The sequence below is a fragment of the Bos indicus x Bos taurus genome, chromosome 7 (genome assembly GCF_003369695.1).
Source record: "Bos indicus x Bos taurus breed Angus x Brahman F1 hybrid chromosome 7, Bos_hybrid_MaternalHap_v2.0, whole genome shotgun sequence".
NCBI classification, from domain to species: Eukaryota; Metazoa; Chordata; class Mammalia; order Artiodactyla; family Bovidae; genus Bos; species Bos indicus x Bos taurus.
In genome coordinates this window covers 31,308,981-31,328,597 of record NC_040082.1, presented here as the reverse complement: position 1 = coordinate 31,328,597, position 19,617 = coordinate 31,308,981, and the positions used below count along the sequence as shown (strand labels likewise).

Genomic DNA, 19,617 nt, shown 5'->3' with positions numbered 1-19,617 from the left:
ATCGACCTTGTCTACCCACACTGAGCTGAGGGAAAATAAACCAGCAAACCTCGAACACACAAGAAATGAGGAGAGAATTTTAAAATCTCATTTTGATGATAACACACTATTCAGACATCATCAGTTGGTCTTATTAGCAAGTAAATTACATTGCAAAAGAGGCAACTTGATAAACTATGACCTATACCTAGAAAATGTCCTCTCTCCACAAGTTTCTAGGTCTTTGTATTGATTTCCCCTTCCCAGTAAACGGCAACCTGGGTTATTTTTTTTCATGAAGATCTCTTAAGAATCCTACCTTATCTTAGACTTTCATTTCCAGGCAGCAATGCCTCATATCCGTATTGAAGATCAAACTTGGAACAGAGGCTCTGGAGTTTAATAATGACAAATAGGAAGAGACTTGTCTTCAAAAAAGTATTCTTTTCTATGTTTACTCTTCTCCTTGGTACCTATGTAGGTTAATGGCTTCCCACACCTTCTATCACAAATCACTATTGCTTATCCATCCAGCTTTGTAGATGGGTTTTAATGAAACTTTGAAAATTAAATGCTTCCGATCATTAAGCAGTAAATATAGGAAAGCTCAAGCAAGTCATTAAAGAGATAAGGTGCTTATTTGTGGCTTTCTTAGCAACTCAGAACCGTGTTGAGCCCAAAACATTTTTTAAAAGATAAATTGCATTAGGTTTGGTGGATTTATGGAGAAAATATCAAATGCTATGTGGTTTGTTATGAATAGATTTTGTGTTTGCTAAAAGAATTACCATTAAAATATTTACAAATAGATCAGTTAAGGTTTCTATAAAACATTGTAAACATCTACTAGAGCAGCTCTAAGTATTTTCTTGCATTTAAAAAAAGAAATTTGCAGGCAGACAGCTTGTTGTAAATGCAAAAGCATAGCTAAATATCATTTAATCTCCAAACCATGTTGAAAATATTAATACATCATATCCAGGGTAAGTCGCGTATATTCAGAAAGATGTCACCATATTGCATTTAAATTTATGTTTAATTCCGAAATAGTTTATTCTCTAGTGGGGACAAGGGAATGTGTCTTATTATGCCTCAGTTCATGGAGCTAATCAAGGTGTACTCTTAAGGAAAAATCTGCACTTGACTCCTTTTGAATTTTAACAAAATTCTGACACTTGGCACATTCAACACTCTAAAGGTGCTTATTTGATAGGAAATTACTTTTAGAAGTTTTCATAAAGGCATACATTGAATCCATTTGCTGATGTACTGTTTCAGCTTTGGTGTGTGTCAGACACTATTGAAATGCAGGCAGTTTGATCACCTAATAAATAAAATCACTTGTAATTCAAGAACTTACAGCACATCTTAAACAACGTATTTTAGAAAATATTCTGGTTGGAATTCTCGCTGGTCTCGTGGGATCTATAAAGAATCACCTATACATATTTCTAGAATTTATACTCTTTCTTTTTAAGCTATATACCTCTTAAAAACTCAGCTAATGAGGGGAGGTTTCTAGTGAAGCAAGGGGAGCAAAAATACTTGCCTTGAATTTACCTACAACCGTAAGGGAGGAATGAATTTTACAAGTCAAGATGTATTTGGTAAACCAATAGCAGTCACTTTTTTCCAATATAATTTGAAACACTGTATTCAAACAGTTTTCACCTGGGGCAACTCTGTATAAATCCGAGTCCTGATAGGAAATATCCCTTAAATATAGTGTGATGATTTTTCGCAGTAATGCTAGTTCAAATATAGTCAGAATTTCATGACCATAGATAATGCACTTAGAACCAGGAAGCAATTCTTTTGTTCCTGCATTTGACAGACCATGAAAGTGGTTCTGAAGTCAGAGTTCAAGTTTAGGTAATAGATGGTTATTTCAAAACTTACAGATAGAATGTGTTCCTTTTCTCTGCTTTAATTTTCTCAGTATTTTACATATTCCAATGATATAGATAATTCAGGCTCTGTTCCTCTTGGGGACTAGAAATAAAAATAAGAAATTGTCCACATTACCTCATAAATTCCTTAACCAAATAAAAAGTGAGGTGTGAGCTACCCTGCAGACTGAGGTGTTACTTCAGTCAACTTCTTGCTCTTTCTTTTTGACAAATTCTTTTTAGCTCACACACACAAAAAATCAATGCGTTTTCACCTGACTGATTTTTTGAAGTTTGGGAATGTATTATCATATAGATTGACAGTTGCCCCACTGGTTCCATGCCACAGCATGGACACTTACAAAGCCATCATTAATTTCTCACACTCGTGCCCCGCCATGACTTCCTCCATAATAAACACTCTGTCCTTCAGAACCAAATCAATAACCTTTTAGGCATGTCTCTCTTGAAGAGGAAGTAATGGGAATCTACACTTTGAGAAAGAATGTCTCCAATCTCATTTTATATTTAAGGGTATGTGGACACAGAATGAATCTCTTCTTTGGACCCCATATATTTTTATTTCATTTTTATGGTGCTATCTTGGGGTACAGAGATATTCACAGTTCTTATTTAAAATCTCCCTTGAAAAAAACTCCAGTTGTAGTTTTTGCTATGCGTAGGTAGCAAGTCAAGACAGGTCTCAAAAATCAACTTGACTTTCTATAACATAAAACATGGATCCTACCTTCAAACTCATGTAATAAAACTCGCTGACTACTAACAGTCCTTTGTACCTGCTGCTGTGGCAAAAATGACCTACTAGGAACTAGTAACTTGAAAGTCCCATCACACTGAACACACAGATGAATTTGTCCTTCTTTTTTTTCTTTTTCCCAGTGTAGATTCTTCAAGGTTATCACCACTCACAGCTCTGCGTCTTACACATACTCCATGGCCACCAAATTAATATTGTACTGTTGGATCGCTTTAAATAGATAAAGCGCTAATGTTCAGGTTATTTTATCAGATTCTTTAACTCTATCTTTAAGCTCACAAGGGCTTAGCTAGAAACGGCAGTGTGAGTTGCAAACAGCAAGGCCAAATTTTTGCAGCTGTGAAATTTGACTGCATCTATAGAAAGGGCTTTCCCAGTAACTCTAAATTAGAATCATTCCTTTTTTGGGGTAATAAATGTCCCACTTAAAATATGTCCTCTCCAAGGCCCTTTTTATCACCTGAGTTATGGAGAAAATGGGGCAGTCACTAATACACAAGAATAACTAATTGCCTTCTTAAAAATGCGAAATAGCACACACTGTAAAAAACCTGGTCTACGTACCCTTGACTCCCTTAGGCAGTTTCTTCACCTTGGGGACTTAAAAATATCCTTGAGGTTTTTTTTTTTTTTAAAGCATAATTCAAGTTTCAGTTATTTTATTGGAAATCCAGAAACAGGGGGCAGGGAGGAAAAGACAAAGAAAATAAGCTTGGCTCTGGGATAGGAAGCCAGAAATTATAGAAAACAAATCTGACCTAGGATGAAGCTTTAGCAAAAATATCCTTCCTTTGCCCTGTTTGTTTCCACCCACAGTAAATAAGGACAATGTTCATTTACATCTGTTGTCAATTGGGAAATTTATAATTCTCCTAATATACTTTGAGGTTGAAAATATAAATGTTGGGTTAATTCCATTACATTTCACCAAATGCATTTACAAAGCAAGCTGGCTCTTGCCACATAATGGATTTGTGTAAAGTGTGTTTGTGGAATCCAGATGCTATTAGATTGCGAGTCCTCTTGGAAGAGGTCTCTAGTGTTTCTCTCTCTGCTGGAGAACTTGAGCACACCCCAGTATTTGCTGCAGGTTAATAGAGCCATGAGGTGTGAACTTGGATGGGATGAAGGAGTTCCCTAGTCCAGCAACAGTGTCTATAAATTGGTACCTCAAACTAATGCACTGCATTCACTTGTCATAGGAGGTGGGTTTCTTAAGCCGTCCTTCTTTCCCTTCAAAAACCAGCTCCTAAGTACATTTTACATTAGAGTGCCCTGTAATTAAACACACCTAAGACCTGCCAGTAGGTTTCTGCCCCGCTCTACTCCTCTTACATATTCTTAAATTTATTTTGTGTGTTATGATCCACTCTACTCTTCTCTTCACCCCCAGCCCACATGTAAAAATTACAGAGAATGCCTGGAACATATATAAAGTTTTACTGTAAGCACCAGACAACAATAGCCAAGAGCTCATAATTTTGCTCTTCACGAAAGCAAATATGTTTTGAGTTAGAATAGTTAATGAAGTAACTATAAAAATCATAGGATAATAATTTGTACCTTTGAGGCTGATATGTAGGTGATTTAACTTCCACGGTAGCTAAAGAAAATATTGCCTCAATCCTTCAAAAACAAAACAAAAACCACACTTTAATCCCTTTTAGATGACCATTATTTCAAATTGTGTTTCTAAGCTTTATCTATTTTTATCCTTGCAAATGTGAAAGAGTAACATTTATAAAGAAGAATGTGAAATGAGTTATCATGGATAGAAAAAAGTGAAGGACTTGAGAACCAAATGTCACAGTTTCTTAGTCGTTTCTCTTCCTAAATGCAAGGATGATTTGATTTTAATAACCGTGGCCCAATTCCCTGCAAGTGCACATCCTAGAGGCCATAGGGGCACCTTATCTTACAATAAGTTATTCAGGGGAGTCCAAAATAAATGATTTTCACAATGTTAAATACAACTGATAATAATATAGAATTAGAGGCAAAATTTAGGAATATCACATCGTCACATGGCATAATAGAGAACCAAGAAGCAAAAGGATCAGTGTTTTGCAAATATATCTATATGGGACTTCAGAGATTCAAGTTTTTGGCAAATTAAGCAATGCTTGCATAACTAACGTATTACAGGGTACTTGAAGAAGTAAGAGTATGTGCCTGATTCCCAGGACTGCATGTTCCAGATTATAAACTTTAGTGGCATGGGTTTTCCTTATTTATATATTTCTTTCCTTTGGTGGTTTCTTTCATGTTTGTTAATGCTCCCAGGGGCTATCGAGCAATGGCTCCATTCAATAAATACAATAAATAAAATGAAGCATTAAGCCTTACTTTTGGCAAGGGCAGCCTTATTATTACACGTGTAATCTCCAGGCCTTCAGGGAGACATTGGGCTTGGTGGATAATCGTTTGCTTTTAAGCTGCTGAGTTTCTCGTGTCTGTAGTTTTGCTTCAGTTAAGAGCAAAGGCAGTCACCCGGTGAGCAGCACCATATTCTTGTCCATTCCCGATTAGGAGCCTCTTAACTCAGAAGAAAACTCTAACTTTTTCATTTATTTTTTGGTCATTTTTTAGTTAAGTTGTTGTTTGTCAAGGATCAAGTTAACTGTACAAGTTGGGGGAGAGATGTAACCAAATACTAAGAGTGTAAATAAAATGAGTGAAAACTAAGGAAGTTGATAGCATGTATTTTCTACACACAACTGAATCAGGATGAATTGCTCTGACCCTAAAATCACACCAAGAAGTATTTGAGAAGTGCGTATGAAAAGCAATGAGACATTAGAGTTACCCATTCTGAAACCAGGACTTGTGAGTGGAAGGGGGAATTTTCAAGTGATAGACTTGTATTACTAAATAAAACAAAATGCAGATATGTACTTATTATGTCTATATGATTATATACAAACGTAAAAATGTTACTGGTAACATTTTTTGGTTACTAGCTGAAGGAACTGCCTAGAAAATTGTCCTTTCAGGGTTTCCCTAAACTCACCTTCAGGAATTGTAAAGGAATAGAGTGAGTGAGTCATAGAATAGTCATCAATAGCAGAGGGGATGAACTAGATAGTCTGTGAGCCAGATCCTGCTGGTTAGTTATTTCATTTGGTCAGTGCAGTATTTAAACATTGAATGTTACTAATCAACATTTTCAGAAAGGGAGATTTCATATTAGAAATGTTTATTTTTGGCTTCTCTTCAATGTACAAGACCCAATAGCATTGTCCAGGTTTCCCTCCGGACAAACAGGCGTAGAAGCAGTAACCAAAGCAGATCTTGTTAAACCCATGTCTTCTCACTCACCTGGGCTCCCTCCAGGCAACTCCTCTCTGATTTAGCCTTTGTAGGCACTCGAATGACCAATCTTGACCTTATGTTACAAACTGTAGGGAGATCAGAGTTCATAAAAATGTAGAATGAAAGTAGGAACCGGCCATTGTAGCTTAAGTTAACGTGTTAGCATAGTAACGTCAACTGCTTTTTGTAAGTTTGGCTCATCTGTAGGATAGGTTTCATTTTGCTTTATCAAATTTCTAAAACAGTTTACAGGGGTTCCAATAAAATGAAATCAAGTGAAAGTCAGTTTAGTCTGGAAATTAATAAAGTAACTGTGTGGACTGGGGGATGGTAACGTGAGTAATATACAATTCATTTCTTCTGAAGTAAATGCCCTGAAATACTGAAAAGTTAAAGTCAGAATCTTTCATTTTAACACATACATTTAAGTTATTTTAATATAGAAGTATCTAGATGGACTTTCAGGAAATAAATGAAGGGAGAATCCATTTTAAAAACTTTAGCTACTTCAGCTGATTAAGGAAAACCCAGGCTTTTCAGGCAGAAGCCATTCAAAGAGGAGGAAAATGACTTTGTGGTATGTTCAGTTTTGATCAAGCAAGTACTTCATGGAGTCTGTTACAATCAAGTGAAAAATAATAAAGGCTAGAAAAGGAAAATACAGTGATATGTGAGGACCTCCAGCTCCTCAAGAGAGAAAGACTGGGAGCAATGTTGGATGATGCTGAGTTGGGAAAAAGTGATTCAGAAATGATGCTCCACAAACTTAGACACGATTGTCTACAAGTGGATAAGCAGGACACCCAAGTATTACTCAGGGACAACTCTTAGTCACAGCACAATGTACTCCCAGTTCTCTTTGTATCCTTAAGCTATTTGTGAAAGAGAAAGGGTAATTGAAATACAAGCATGTTTACAAATGGAATGGATTGAAATATTTGAGTTGACTGGAGTCTCCATTCCTAGAGGTTTATACTGGCATTAGGAGGGTAGAAAAGATCAATACTAAAGCAATACCATTTCTACTTGTGTTAAACATAAGAAAGCAGGGCATGGATGTACATGGAGAGAGTGGAGCACAAGAAGAAATAGTTTATAAGTTTCCAATAAAGAAGAGATGATTCATAAAATATTTATTTATAGTGTAGTTTATGCAGGAAATACACTGTCATACATTCACTAATCCAATAGGATTCTTGAAATATATTTTTTATAAAAATTGGAAGGTAATGCACATTACTTAAAAATGCATATTTTCATACACATGAAGTATATGATGCTGATAAAACTATGTTCTATTTTATTCAGCATCAACGAAAAGTGAGTTAAATAATCCCAGATGAGGAGACACATCAATTTGTGGGGGAGGGGTTCAGTTCAGTCACCGAGTCATGTCTGACCCTTTGTGACCCCACTGACTGCAGCACACCAGGCTTCCCTGTCCATCACCAACTCCCGGAGCTTACTCAAATTCACGTCCATCGAGTCACTGATGCCATCCCACCATCTCATCCTCTGTCATCCCCTTCTCCTCCTGCCCTCAATCTTTCCAAGCATGAGGGTTTTTTTCCAATGAGTCAACTCTTCATATGAGGTGGCCAAAGTATTGGAGTTTCAGCTTCAGCATCAGTCCTTCCAATGAGTATTCAGGACTGATTTCTTTTAGGGTAGACTGGATGAATCTCCTTGCAGTCCAAGGGACTCTCAAGAGTCTTCTCCAACACCACAGTTCAAAAGCATCAAATCTTCGGTGCTCAGCTTTCTTTAGTGTCCAACTCTCACATCCACACATGACTACTGGAAAAACCATAGCTCTGACTAGACAGACCTTTGTTGGCAAAATAATGTCTCTGTTGGTCATAGCTTTTCTTCCAAGGAGCAAATGTCTTTTAATTTCATGGCTGCAGTCCCCATCTGCAGTGATTTTGGGGCCCAAGAAAACAACAAGTCTGTCACTGTTTCCATGGTTTCCCCATCCATTTGCCATGAAGTGATGGGACCAGATGCCATGATCTTAGTTTTTTGAATATTGTGTTTTAAGCCAACTTTTTCACCCTCCTCTTTCACTCTCAAGAGTCTCTTTAGATTTCCTTTGCTTTCTGCTATAAGGGTAGTGTCATCCGCATATCTGAGGTTATTGATATTTCTCCCAGCAATCTTGATTCCAGCTTGTGCTTCATTCTGAAAAAAAATTAAGTCTCTGCTGGATGCTCAGCATTATACAAAACTGTGCTTGTCTCTTTATGTGTCTGTGTTGTGTGTACACTGAGGGGAGTTCAGTTGAGGAGAGGGATGTTATTGAGAGAAATAGGAAGGAAACATAAGGAATAGAAATTGATCAGTTCCAGGGAGTTGTTATCATAAGATCATTTGTGAAAATGCCAGAATGAGTCCTGTAGATATTTTCTAGTGTATAGTGTTAGGAGAAAGAGAAGAGAGAGAAAGGTATGGGCCGGTCTTCTTTTTTATTTGAACTCTGTTGGTCATCTTTAAGGCCTCAAGCCACTGTTCCAAGAATACTATTTTTTCTATGTAAATCGGAATGCATGTTACTGGGTCCACATTCACTCAGTTCCCATGTATGAGCTCTTGCTTCTTGGTGGCACTGAACCAGTTTGAGTTGTCAAAGAAATAGTATGTGATTTGGTGGGGAGCTTAATTTATTTGCAGCATAAGATATATTCTTCTCTGTTTCTCCTCCCTTCCCACAACTGATTTCTTCCCTCAAGACTTCAGCCCCCCCAACCCTGCATCTAGAAATGATTACCCCATCAATGAACTAATTTCTTGATTCTTTGACTCAACCTTCATGTTAAAATTAGGAGAATCACATTTTAAAATGTGATTTGAACATCATGATTCACTGGGTTGCAAAAACAAAATTGAAGGTTTAATTTAAATGTACTTTTTATCCTTTAAAACTTGTATTTTTGAGTATATTTTATAGTGCATGTGATATATTAGTGTATTTACACACACCCACACACATATATGATACATTACAGAAATGCAGAAATGTATATATTAGAAGTGTATTCAGAATTTTTATGTTGATACATGTATACAACAGTATGTTAAATCACTGTTGTTTTAGGTGTTCTGTTTCCCAGGAGATGAAGTCTAAGCAACAGTCTCGCCTGGGAATACTTGGATAACCAGTTATCTTGTGGCAGCCTAATAGATTGTCTTTCTTGTCATTCAGAATTATCCGTACCAATCATACTTTACTCTTTTTTAATAGAATTCCTATTTTCTTCTCTCAGTCCTTCTGTCAACTTTCGGTTCTTTTATGGATAGATAACAATATTTACTTCACTGTTCATTGAAGAAAGCAAGCATCACTGTACATTTATATAGAAATCCCTGTTTCTTCTCAACAGAGAAATGGAATGTAAACATTGTATGCATCAGCTTACAATGGTATGCTGATGGTCAGGTATAGTAGGCGCAGCTTCAAGGGGATCGTTTCATTAATAATTAGGTAGTAAATGAGGATTAGAGCTTGCATAAGTGGGAATAAGATGACAGATACTCCAAATGAACAAAAAGCAATGTGTGTCATGGTTGGGGACAGGAAATGGTGCAAGGATAATGATGATTTTTCAGGAATGTTATCTTCCCCTAAATGCCAACTAAAGCCAGACTAATGGGAACATGGTGATTTCACTGGAAGCAGTAGATATCTAAACATAGAGGTATAGGAATCAAATGACCAAGAGCTTTGAGCTGTGTTCTGACTAAGAAGAATTAGAGAACAATTAAAAGTTTATTTGAGTAGGAAATGTAATATTTTAGGAAACATCTAATTAAAGCACACACACATATGCACACAAAAATTGTTTGGACAGGAAGGTAATAAAATTAGAAGTAGTGATATTAGAGACAGGAGCTGTAATTTAGGTAGGAGGACCCAAGAAATCTCTAGACCACAGAGAATCCTGCTTCTTGACGTTTCAACAGGAAGAATTAAGTTGTCATTAGCATATGAACACTGAATATTTATAGTTAAAATATTAAAATTTGAGAGCATCTAAATTGAATCTCATAGAGAACACTGGATGTTCCTTACAGAGCAGTCTATTATGCTTACACATATAGTACAGTATTACATCAGCCAGATACAGTGTTTATTATTTTTTAATCACATGGTTAAATAATAAAATAGCATCAAATATAGCTATATATAAGTCATGATATTATTTGTATAGGAACAGTTAGGGTGTTGTAGGTGAAGATTAGCTAGGACTATTCCTCGTTGATTATTAGTTTCTTGAAGATTATTTCTGCTTCTATATTGAATATATTTTATATTTCTTGTTGCTCTTCTGAAGTCATATTTTCATGTAATTTGTCAGACTTCTGTAACTGTGTTGTTTCACTTTTCATCCCTAATCTTTTATATTTTTATCTTCATTTTTTTAAAACAATCAGGCTCTAAAGAGATTCATTTATTTTTTTCTTTTAAGCTTTCTATTTGTCCTTATAGTTTTCTCTAGATTATTTTTTTATAAAGTTAATTTCATAATTCTCTCATCTTATTATTTGGAATTTATTTTGTTCTTCTTCTAGCATTTTAAGGTGGGTATTGTACTTAGGAAGAACATGTTTTTAGTACGAGTAAATATGTTTACAGGGGCCCTAGGATTTGATACACAGTGTTGCCCTCTTCGTTGCTTTCTGAAGAGTCTCAGCTACCTGGACCCTCAAAAGAAAATGGACTCCTAATGCTACCATTTTTTCTTTAGTACTAGTAAAGGCTTTAAAAAACAAAAGACAAACAAAAGTGCCGATTTTTGGTTAATTCTTTATAGTGTTCAAGGTGAAATATAATATATATATAATATTAACATATTAACTCATATGTATATAAATATCAGTTCAGTTCAGTCACTCGGTTGTCTCCAACTCTTTGCTACCCCATGGACTGCAGCACACCAGGCTTCTCCATCCATCACCAACTCCCAGAGTTCACTCAAACTCATGTCCATCAAGTCAGTGATGCCATCCAACCATCTCATCCTCTGTCATCCCCTTCTCTTCCTGCCTTCAGTCTTTCCCAGCATCAGGGTCTTTTCCACTGAGTCAGTTCTTCATATCAGGTGGCCAAAGTATTGGAGTTTCAGCTTCAGCATCAGTCCTTCCAATGAATATTCAGCGTTGATTTCCTTTAGGATTGACTGGTTGGATTTCCTTACAGTCCTTACAGGGACTCTCAAGAGTCTTTTCTAACGCTACAATTCAGAAGCATCAATTCTTCAGCGCTCAGCTGTCTTTATACTCCAACTCTCACATCCACACATGACTGCTGGAAAAAAAACATAGCTTTGACTAGATGAACCTTTGTTGGCAAAGTAATATCTCTGCTTTTTAATATGCTGTCTAGGTTTATCATAGTTTTTCTTCCAAGTAGCAAGCATCCTCTAATTTCATGGCTGTAGTGATTTTGGAGCCCCAGAAGATAAAATCTCTCACTGTTTCAATTATTTCCCCATCTATCTGCCATGAAGTGATGGGACCAGATGCCATGATATTAGTTTTCTGAATGTTGAGCTTTAAGCCAACTTTTTACTCTCCTTTTTCACTTTCATCAAGAGGCTCTTTAGATTTTCTTTGCTTTCTACCGTAAGGGTGATGTCTCTGCATACCTGAGGTATTGATATTTCTCCTGGCCATCTTGATCCCAGCTTGTACTTCATCCAGCCCAGCATTTCACATGCTGTACTCTGCATATAAGTTAAATAAACAAGGTGACAGTATACAGCCTTGGCATACTGCTTTCCCAATTTGGAACCAGTCTGTTGTTCCATGTACAGTTCTAGCTGTTGCTTCTTGACCTGTATACAGATTTCTCTGGAGGGAGGTCAGATGGTCTGGTATTCTCATCTCTTGAAGAATTTTCCACAGTTTGTTGTGATCCACACAGTCAAAGGCTTTGGCATAGTCAATAAAGGAGAAGTAGATGTTTTTCTGGAACTCTTGCTTTTTCAATAATCCTGTGGATGTTGGCAGTTGAATCTCTGGTTCTGCTGCCTTTTCTAAATCCAACTTGAACATCTGGAAGTTCACAGTTCTTGTACTGTTCATGCCTGTCTTGGAAAGTTTTAGCATTATTTTGCTAGCATGTGAGATGAGTGCAATTGTGTGGTAGTTTGAACATTCTTTGACATTGCCTTTCTTTGGGATTGGAATGGAAACTGATCTTTTCCACTCCTGTTGCTGCTGCTGAGTGATGCTTCCTGAGGCCCACTTGACTTCACATTCCAGGACGTCTGGCTCTAGATGAGTGATCACACCATCATGGTTATCTGGGTTGTTAAGATTGTTTCTGTATAGTCCTTCTGCCTACTTTTGCCACCTCTTTTTAATATCTTCTGCTTCTGTTAAGTCCATGCCACTTCTGTCCTTTATTGAGCCCATCTTTGCATGAAATATTCCCTTGCTATCTCTAGTTTTCCTGACGAGATCTCTAGTCTTTCCCATTCTATTGTTTCCTCTATCTCTTTGCATTGATCACTGAGGAAGACTTTCTTATCTCTCCTTGCTATTCTTTGGAACTCTGCATTCAAATGGGAATATTTTTCCTTCTCTCCTTTGCCCTTAGCTTCTCTTCTTTTCTCAGCTATATGTAAGGCCTCCTCAGACAACCATTTTGCCTTTTTGCATTTCTTTTTCTTGGGGATGGTCTTGATCCCTGTCTCCTGTACAATGTCACAAGCCTGTGTCATAGTTCTTCAGGCACTCTGTCTATCAGATCTAATCCCTTGAATCTATTTGTCACTTCCACTATATAATCATAAGGGATTTGATTTAGGTCATACCTGAATGGTCTAGTGGTTTTCCCTGTCTTCAGTTTAAGTCTGAATTTGGCAATAAAGAGTTCATGATCTGAGCCATAGTCAGCTACTGGTATTGTTTTTGCTGACTTTATATAGCTTCTCCATCTTTGGCTGCAAAGAATATAATCAGTCTGATTTCAGTTGACCATCTGGTGATGTCGATTTGTAGAGTCTTCTCTTGGGTTGTTGGAAGAAGGTGTTTGCTATGACCAATGCATTCTCTTGGCAAAACTGTTAGCCTTTCACCTGCTTCATTCTGTACTCCAAGGCCAAATTTGCCTGTTATTCCAGGTATCTCTTGACTTCCTACTTTTGCATTCCAGTCCCCTGTAATGAAAAGGACATCTGTTTTGGGTGTTAGTTCTAAAAGGTCTTGTAGGTCTTCATAGAACCATTCAACTTCAGCTTCTTCAGCATTTGTGGTTGGGGCATAGACTTGGATTACTGTGATATTGAATGGTTTGGCTTGGAAACGAACAGAGATCATTCTGTCGTTTTTGAGATTGCATCCAAGTACTGCATTTCAGTCTCTTTTGTTGACCATGATAGCTACTCCATTTCTTCTAAGGGATTCTTGCCCAAAGTAGTAGATACAATGGTCATCTGAGTTAAATTCGCCCATTCCTGTCCATTTTATTTCACTGATTCCTAAGATGTCAATATTCACTCTTGCCATCTCCTGTTTGACCACTTCCAATTTGCCTTGATTCATGGACCTAACATTCCAGGTTCCTATGCAATATTGTTCTTTACAGTATCCAACTTTACTTCCATCACCAGTCGCATCCACAGCTGGTTGGTGTTTTTGTTTTGTCTCCATCTCTTCGATCTTTCTGGAGTTATTTATCCACTATTCTCCAGTAGCATATTGAGCTGGTAGGTATATGTGTGTATAAATATACACATGTGTAAACTACATACTTATGCAAAGTATGTCTAAAATATGTAAAAATATGCTTATGTGCGTATATCACACACACATACACACATATAGAGAAGCTTGAAAAAGAATAAAAGTCACCTGTAATTTGACACCAGAAATAACCATGGTTAATATTTTCGTGCATATTTTTACAGTATGTGTGCTGTGTGTATATATGTGTGTGCAGTGTGAATATTTGTACAGAGTTGGTGTCAGGGCTTCTTTTTCCCCAGTAAATCTATTATAAACTTTCCCTATGACAGTAAATATTTTCTGCAATAGTTAAAGCTTCCATAGAACTTTTGTAACCTGAGACATTTCCTCTATTTTCTTTCAATGGGTGTTTAACTTATTTTAGAAGCAATAAAGGATAGGATGATGAATAAAATCCTTGAAGCTAAATTCCTGTGCATATCACTAACTCTTTTCCTAGAATAAATTCCTAGAAGATTGAGTACATACATGGTTATGTAAAATGGTCATCCTTTTCAACCAATTACTTTAGAGGAATGTTTACCCTCACACCAGGACTCAGTTCACATGACCTGACACACACATTGTGCCTAGAAGTCCTGAAAATTATCTTGATTTTTTTTTATTTATTAATGAAAATATTTTTATTTATTTGAATACTGGGGCTGAGAAACTAGTCATGTGTTTATTGTCTATTTGTATTTCTTAATTCTTGATTTAAATATTCTCTCCAGATGAGAAGATGTTAGAATTGTTCTCACTTTTCTGTTTGTACTGACTTTGACAATGCCTATAGTGATGCCAGAGTAAGTCTTGTTGTGCTTTGTTATTTCTGCAGATGGTTTACAAGGTTCATTTACAGGTGTGAAAATCATTTGGCTACATTCTCAAAATCATATGACTTAGTTTCTGTAGAATAGACATTAGAAATATATAAAATAGAAATACATATATATTGGGTTGGGCAAAAGTTCAGTCAAAGTTATTTGTAAAATGTTACAGAAAAACACAAAACACTCTTTTTGGCCAGCTCAACACATACCCACCCACACATACATGCACTTACTCTATCAGGCTTGAGAGGTGGAAAACCATTTTTAAATAGTTTCATTAACCAAAGAAGAAAAGTTAGCTCTGAGTAAGTTAAGGAATTTTTTTTTTTCTAATTGAATATTTCAGCTGTTGTTCAGAATGTAGGACTTTTATTTCAGATTGTTAATTTATAACAAACCAAGGATAGAATTGCATTCCACATGATGAAAGGAAATTCACATCTGCTAAGACAATCTGCAAGGCACCTTGAGGAGATAGAATCAACTAAATGATGTATTAAATATTCTTAAAACTTCCTCCATCTCTGGTGCTTTTGATTCAATGAGGATAGTAATCATAAACACAGTGGTATTCCAGCTATTGGTGTTTTCACAAAATAGGTAGTTTTGCATGTGAGATAAATATCTCCATACATAAAGAAATACTCTGAAAATAATCATGGGGAAGCAATTACTGTTATAATAAGCATATGGCTTTACTAATATAGAGAGTTGCTTAATAATTGATGTTGTAGGGAAAAAAGAGTAGAAAAAGTTCTGTGTTCTGGAACATCCCCTAGTATATTCAGAATGGAAAAGACCCCAGTGAACTGCAAAACAATTAAGTGAATACAGGCTGTCATACACTTCCGCTGATACACATTTATGGCTACAAACAACAAGGCACGTTGGGAAGGCAGGAAGTATACAAATCAACTTAATCTGTCCCTCTGTGGTATTTCAGGCCCTCCACGACACAGTCCAATGTTACGTTCTTAGCCCTTGCTCCACTTCTCTAAATATATTTTCAGCTCCAGCCCAACTGGACTCTTACTGTTTTCCAGCGCATACAGTTTCCTCCAGAGCCGTGTTTGTCCTGTTCCCTTTGCTCTCAGTTATCCCCAAACCTGCACATCTGTCACCTTTCTGTACATCATCAAAGAATCATTTAAGATGCCAAGTCCTTTGTGAAACTATTTTGGTCTCTTTAACTATAAATGAATTTCTGCTCCTTTGAATTCTTTAGCGTTGTATTTATCCATTTGTTTTGGAACTAAGGGGAAATGGTGTAGACCTCATTAAGAGAAGTAAATGATTTGAGATGCACTTTGGAACTAGAATATATAGAACTTGACACTGGTTTGAATGTAGGTGCTGATGAAAATAGAGCTATCGAGAATTGCTGACTTTAGTGATTGAAGGAATTCCTGATTACTAAGATGGGGGATATTTGGAAAGGATGGGATTGGGGGTGCTGAAACAGAGTTTCATTTTGGACATTGTTAAGTAACATAAGACATCCAAATAGAAAGATAATTCTGTGTGATATAATTATTAAAAAATGAAACTTAGAGGGGAGTGCCAAACTGGAGACCTCAGTTTGAAATTCAACAGCATGACAGTCATCTCTTTACATCCATGGAGGAGCTCACACAAGGAGAAAGCAGAGAAGGAAGAAGAAAGAGCCAGGAGCAAACTCTGAATAGCACATGTTGGGCAGAGGAGAAGGATCACTCAAAAGAGACTGAAAACATACTGGCTTACAGATAGTAGTTCCGTATTCATTCATGCTTCTTTGATTTTCATTAAATCAGAAGGCTTCCAGTTTAGCATGGCAGCAGAATATCTCAATCCAAATTCTCGTTTTCTTTCCTCTCCATAACTCTGCTATTCCAATCAAAGGAGACAAACTCAATGAGTTACTCATTACATAGAAAGAAACAAATATATTAATTTTAAAAGGGACAGTGGACTCGACTAGGAACATAAGTAAATGTGATGGGCTTCTCATATGATGGGTTAACTGGTCTCCAGGATAATTTCAAAATATGTAGAGTAATGAGTGACAGTAATGTTTAACTATCAACTTTTACTTTATTCATAATGTTTATTGACCACCTATTGTGTATTATGCTTAGGACATATCAATGAACAAGATTTCTAGAAAAAGATTTCTACCCTCTTGGAACTCAAATTCTACTTGAGAGACAATTAAATGAATAGAGAGAAGAAGAAAGGAAGGAAAGCAAGTGGGGGAAAGGGACAGAGGGAAGACAGACAAGAAGAGGAAAGAAGGAAGGAAAGAAGAAAACTATCCTAGAATGTGATAAATACTATAGGAAAAAAAGAAAAGTGGAGAATAAAGATAGTTGGAAGTATTATATGTGCTTGTGGTTTTGCAGTATTAAATGGGTGTATGTCTGGGGTGCTAGAAAGGCTTTATTAAAAAGCTGATATTCAAACAAACAAAACTTAAAGGAGACAAGGAAATCAGCTGTGAAATGGAATTGACTATGCAGATTTCTGGGGCTGTAGCATCCCAGGCAGATGGAAGAGAGTGCAAAGACTTTAATGCAGGATTATTCCTGGTGTCTTCAAGGAAGTCAGTGTAATTGCAGCAGAATGCAAATTGGGAAGAGTAAAAGGACATAAGGATAGAGAGGTAAAAGTGGAGCTAGGTAATGTAGGGCATCATAGATAGTTTAAACATTGTGGTCTTTGTTCTGAGGGAAATTCATATCCATGCTGAGTCTTGAGCATAGGAATGTCATTATCTGACTTCCAATTTTAAAACGTCACTTTGGCTATTATGTTTAAAATAAAGTGAATGAGGCAAGAGTAGAGAGATCATTAGGAGATTATTACAGTAACCAGACAAGAGATGATAGTGTCTAGGATCAATGACAATGGAGATAAACAGTCTGATTCTCAGAATATTTTGAAGGTAAAGGTAGCAGTATTTCTAGGGATATTGACCAATATGTTTTTGAAAAAGAGGTGTCACAGATGATTCTCAAGTCCCTTGCCTATTTTCTAATTAAGCTGTCTTTTGTGTAGTGAGTTCTAGGAGTTCTTTGTATATTTTAGACATTAACCCTTATCAGATATATGATTTGCAAATATTATCTCACATTCCATAGGTTGTTTTTAAATCTGTTCATAGTTCTTTTGCTGTGCAGAAGTTTTTTAGTTTGATACAGTCTCACTTGGGCTTCCCTGGTGGCTCAGATGGTAAAGCGTCTGCCTGCAATGCAGGAGTCCTTGTCTAGTTTCATAGACTTTGTCATGGTCTCACTTGTCTAGTTTAGCTTTTGCTGCCTGTGCTTTTCATATCAAAGTTAAGAAATATTTGCAGATACTAATGTCATGATGTTTTCTTTTGTTTTCTTCTAGTGATTTTACAGTTTCAGATCTTGTCTTTATATCTTTAAGATTTTGAGTTGCATTTTGTGTATTTTGTTGAATTTTACCCAACATTATTTGTTGAAGAAATATACTTCCCCCATTGTGTATTTTTGGCAGTGTTGTCAAAGATCAGTTGATGGTATTTGATAAGTTTATTTCTGGGTTCTCTGTTCTGGCCCATGTGTCGATATGGCTGTCTTTATACAAGTATCATGCTGTTTTAATTGCTGTAGCTTTATAATGTATTTTGAAATCAGGAAATGTGATACCTTCAGCTTTGTTCTTTTTCTCAGGATAGCTTTGGCTGTTTGGTGTCCTTTGTGGTTCCATATGAATTTTAGGATTGTTTCTTCTATTTTTATAAAAAAAATAAAGTCATTGGAATTTTTGAGTGTGACTATATTAAGCTTGCATATTGCTTTGGGTAATACGGACATTTTAACAATATTAAGTCTCAGTCCATGAACGGGAACTGTATTGCTATTTGTGTCTTCCTTCAATTCTTTCATCACAATCTTATAGTTTTCAGCATACAAGTCTTTTACCTCCTTTTTAATCCCTGGGTATTTTACTCTTTTTGATGTCATTATAAATGTAATTACTTAATTTCTTTTTTCAAATTGCTTGCTGTTGGTGTACAGAAATGCAACTGGTTTTATAAGCTGATTTTGTGCCCTACAATGTTACTGAGTTCATTTTTAATTTATACCTGTTTTTTATAGAGTCTTTAAGATTTTCTACATATAAGGTCATATCATTGACAGATCATTTTGCTTCTACCTTTTCATCCTACATTCCTTTGTTTCTTTTTCTTGCTAACTGCTCTGTCTCCCACTTTCAGTAATAGGTAAGACAGAAGTGGTGGAAGTGGGCATTTTTGCTTTGTTTCTAATCTTAGAAGAAAAGCTTTTGGTTTCTCCGAAGAATATATTCAGATGACCAAGACATATATGAAAAGGTGCTCAACATCACTAATAATGAAGTGCAGATCAAAATCATAAAGAGAGATTATCTTGCACCTGTTAAAATGATCAAGATGTGTTTTAAAAAGGACAAAAAGTATTGGTAAACATACGGAGAATTTGGCACTTTTGTACAGTATTGTTGGGAATATAAACGGTGTAACCTCTATAGAAAGCAACATGACATTTTCTCAAATAATTAAAGATGGTATTGCCATATGATGCTGCAATCCACTTTTGGTTGTTTGTTCAAAAGAATGAAAATTGGGATCTTGAAAAGATGTATTCACCTCTTCTTCAATGAAGCATTATTCATGATTGGCTAATATAGAAACAATCAAATGCCCACCTCTGGATGAATGGATAAAGAGAATACAGTATATACATGCAGTGTAATATTATTCAGCCATAAAATCTAAGGAAATCCTGCCATATGTGACAACATGGACAGACCTTAAGAACATTGTGATATGTACAATAAGCCATTCCTGGAAGGACAAATATTGGGTTGACCAAATGGTTCATTCAGGTTTTCCATAACATGTTAAGGAAAGACCCAAATGAACCATTTGGTCAATGAAATGCTTCATAATTTCACTTATATCAAGTATCTAAAGTAGTAAAACTCATGGAAGCAAAAAATAGAATGGTGGTTGCCCCCTAGGAGTTGGGGATAACTGGAAGTTGCTGTTCAATTGGGTATAAAATTTCAGTTATGCGAGATGAGTAAGTTCAGAGATCTGCTCTGC

At 36.2% G+C, this 19,617-nt stretch overlaps 1 protein-coding gene across 10 annotated transcripts in view; it reads left to right on the top strand.

The window, feature by feature from the left end:
• Window positions 1-19,617, top strand: part of TENM2 (teneurin transmembrane protein 2) — a 1,394,962-nt gene that overhangs the window by 425,325 nt on the left and 950,020 nt on the right. The window lies entirely within an intron of this gene.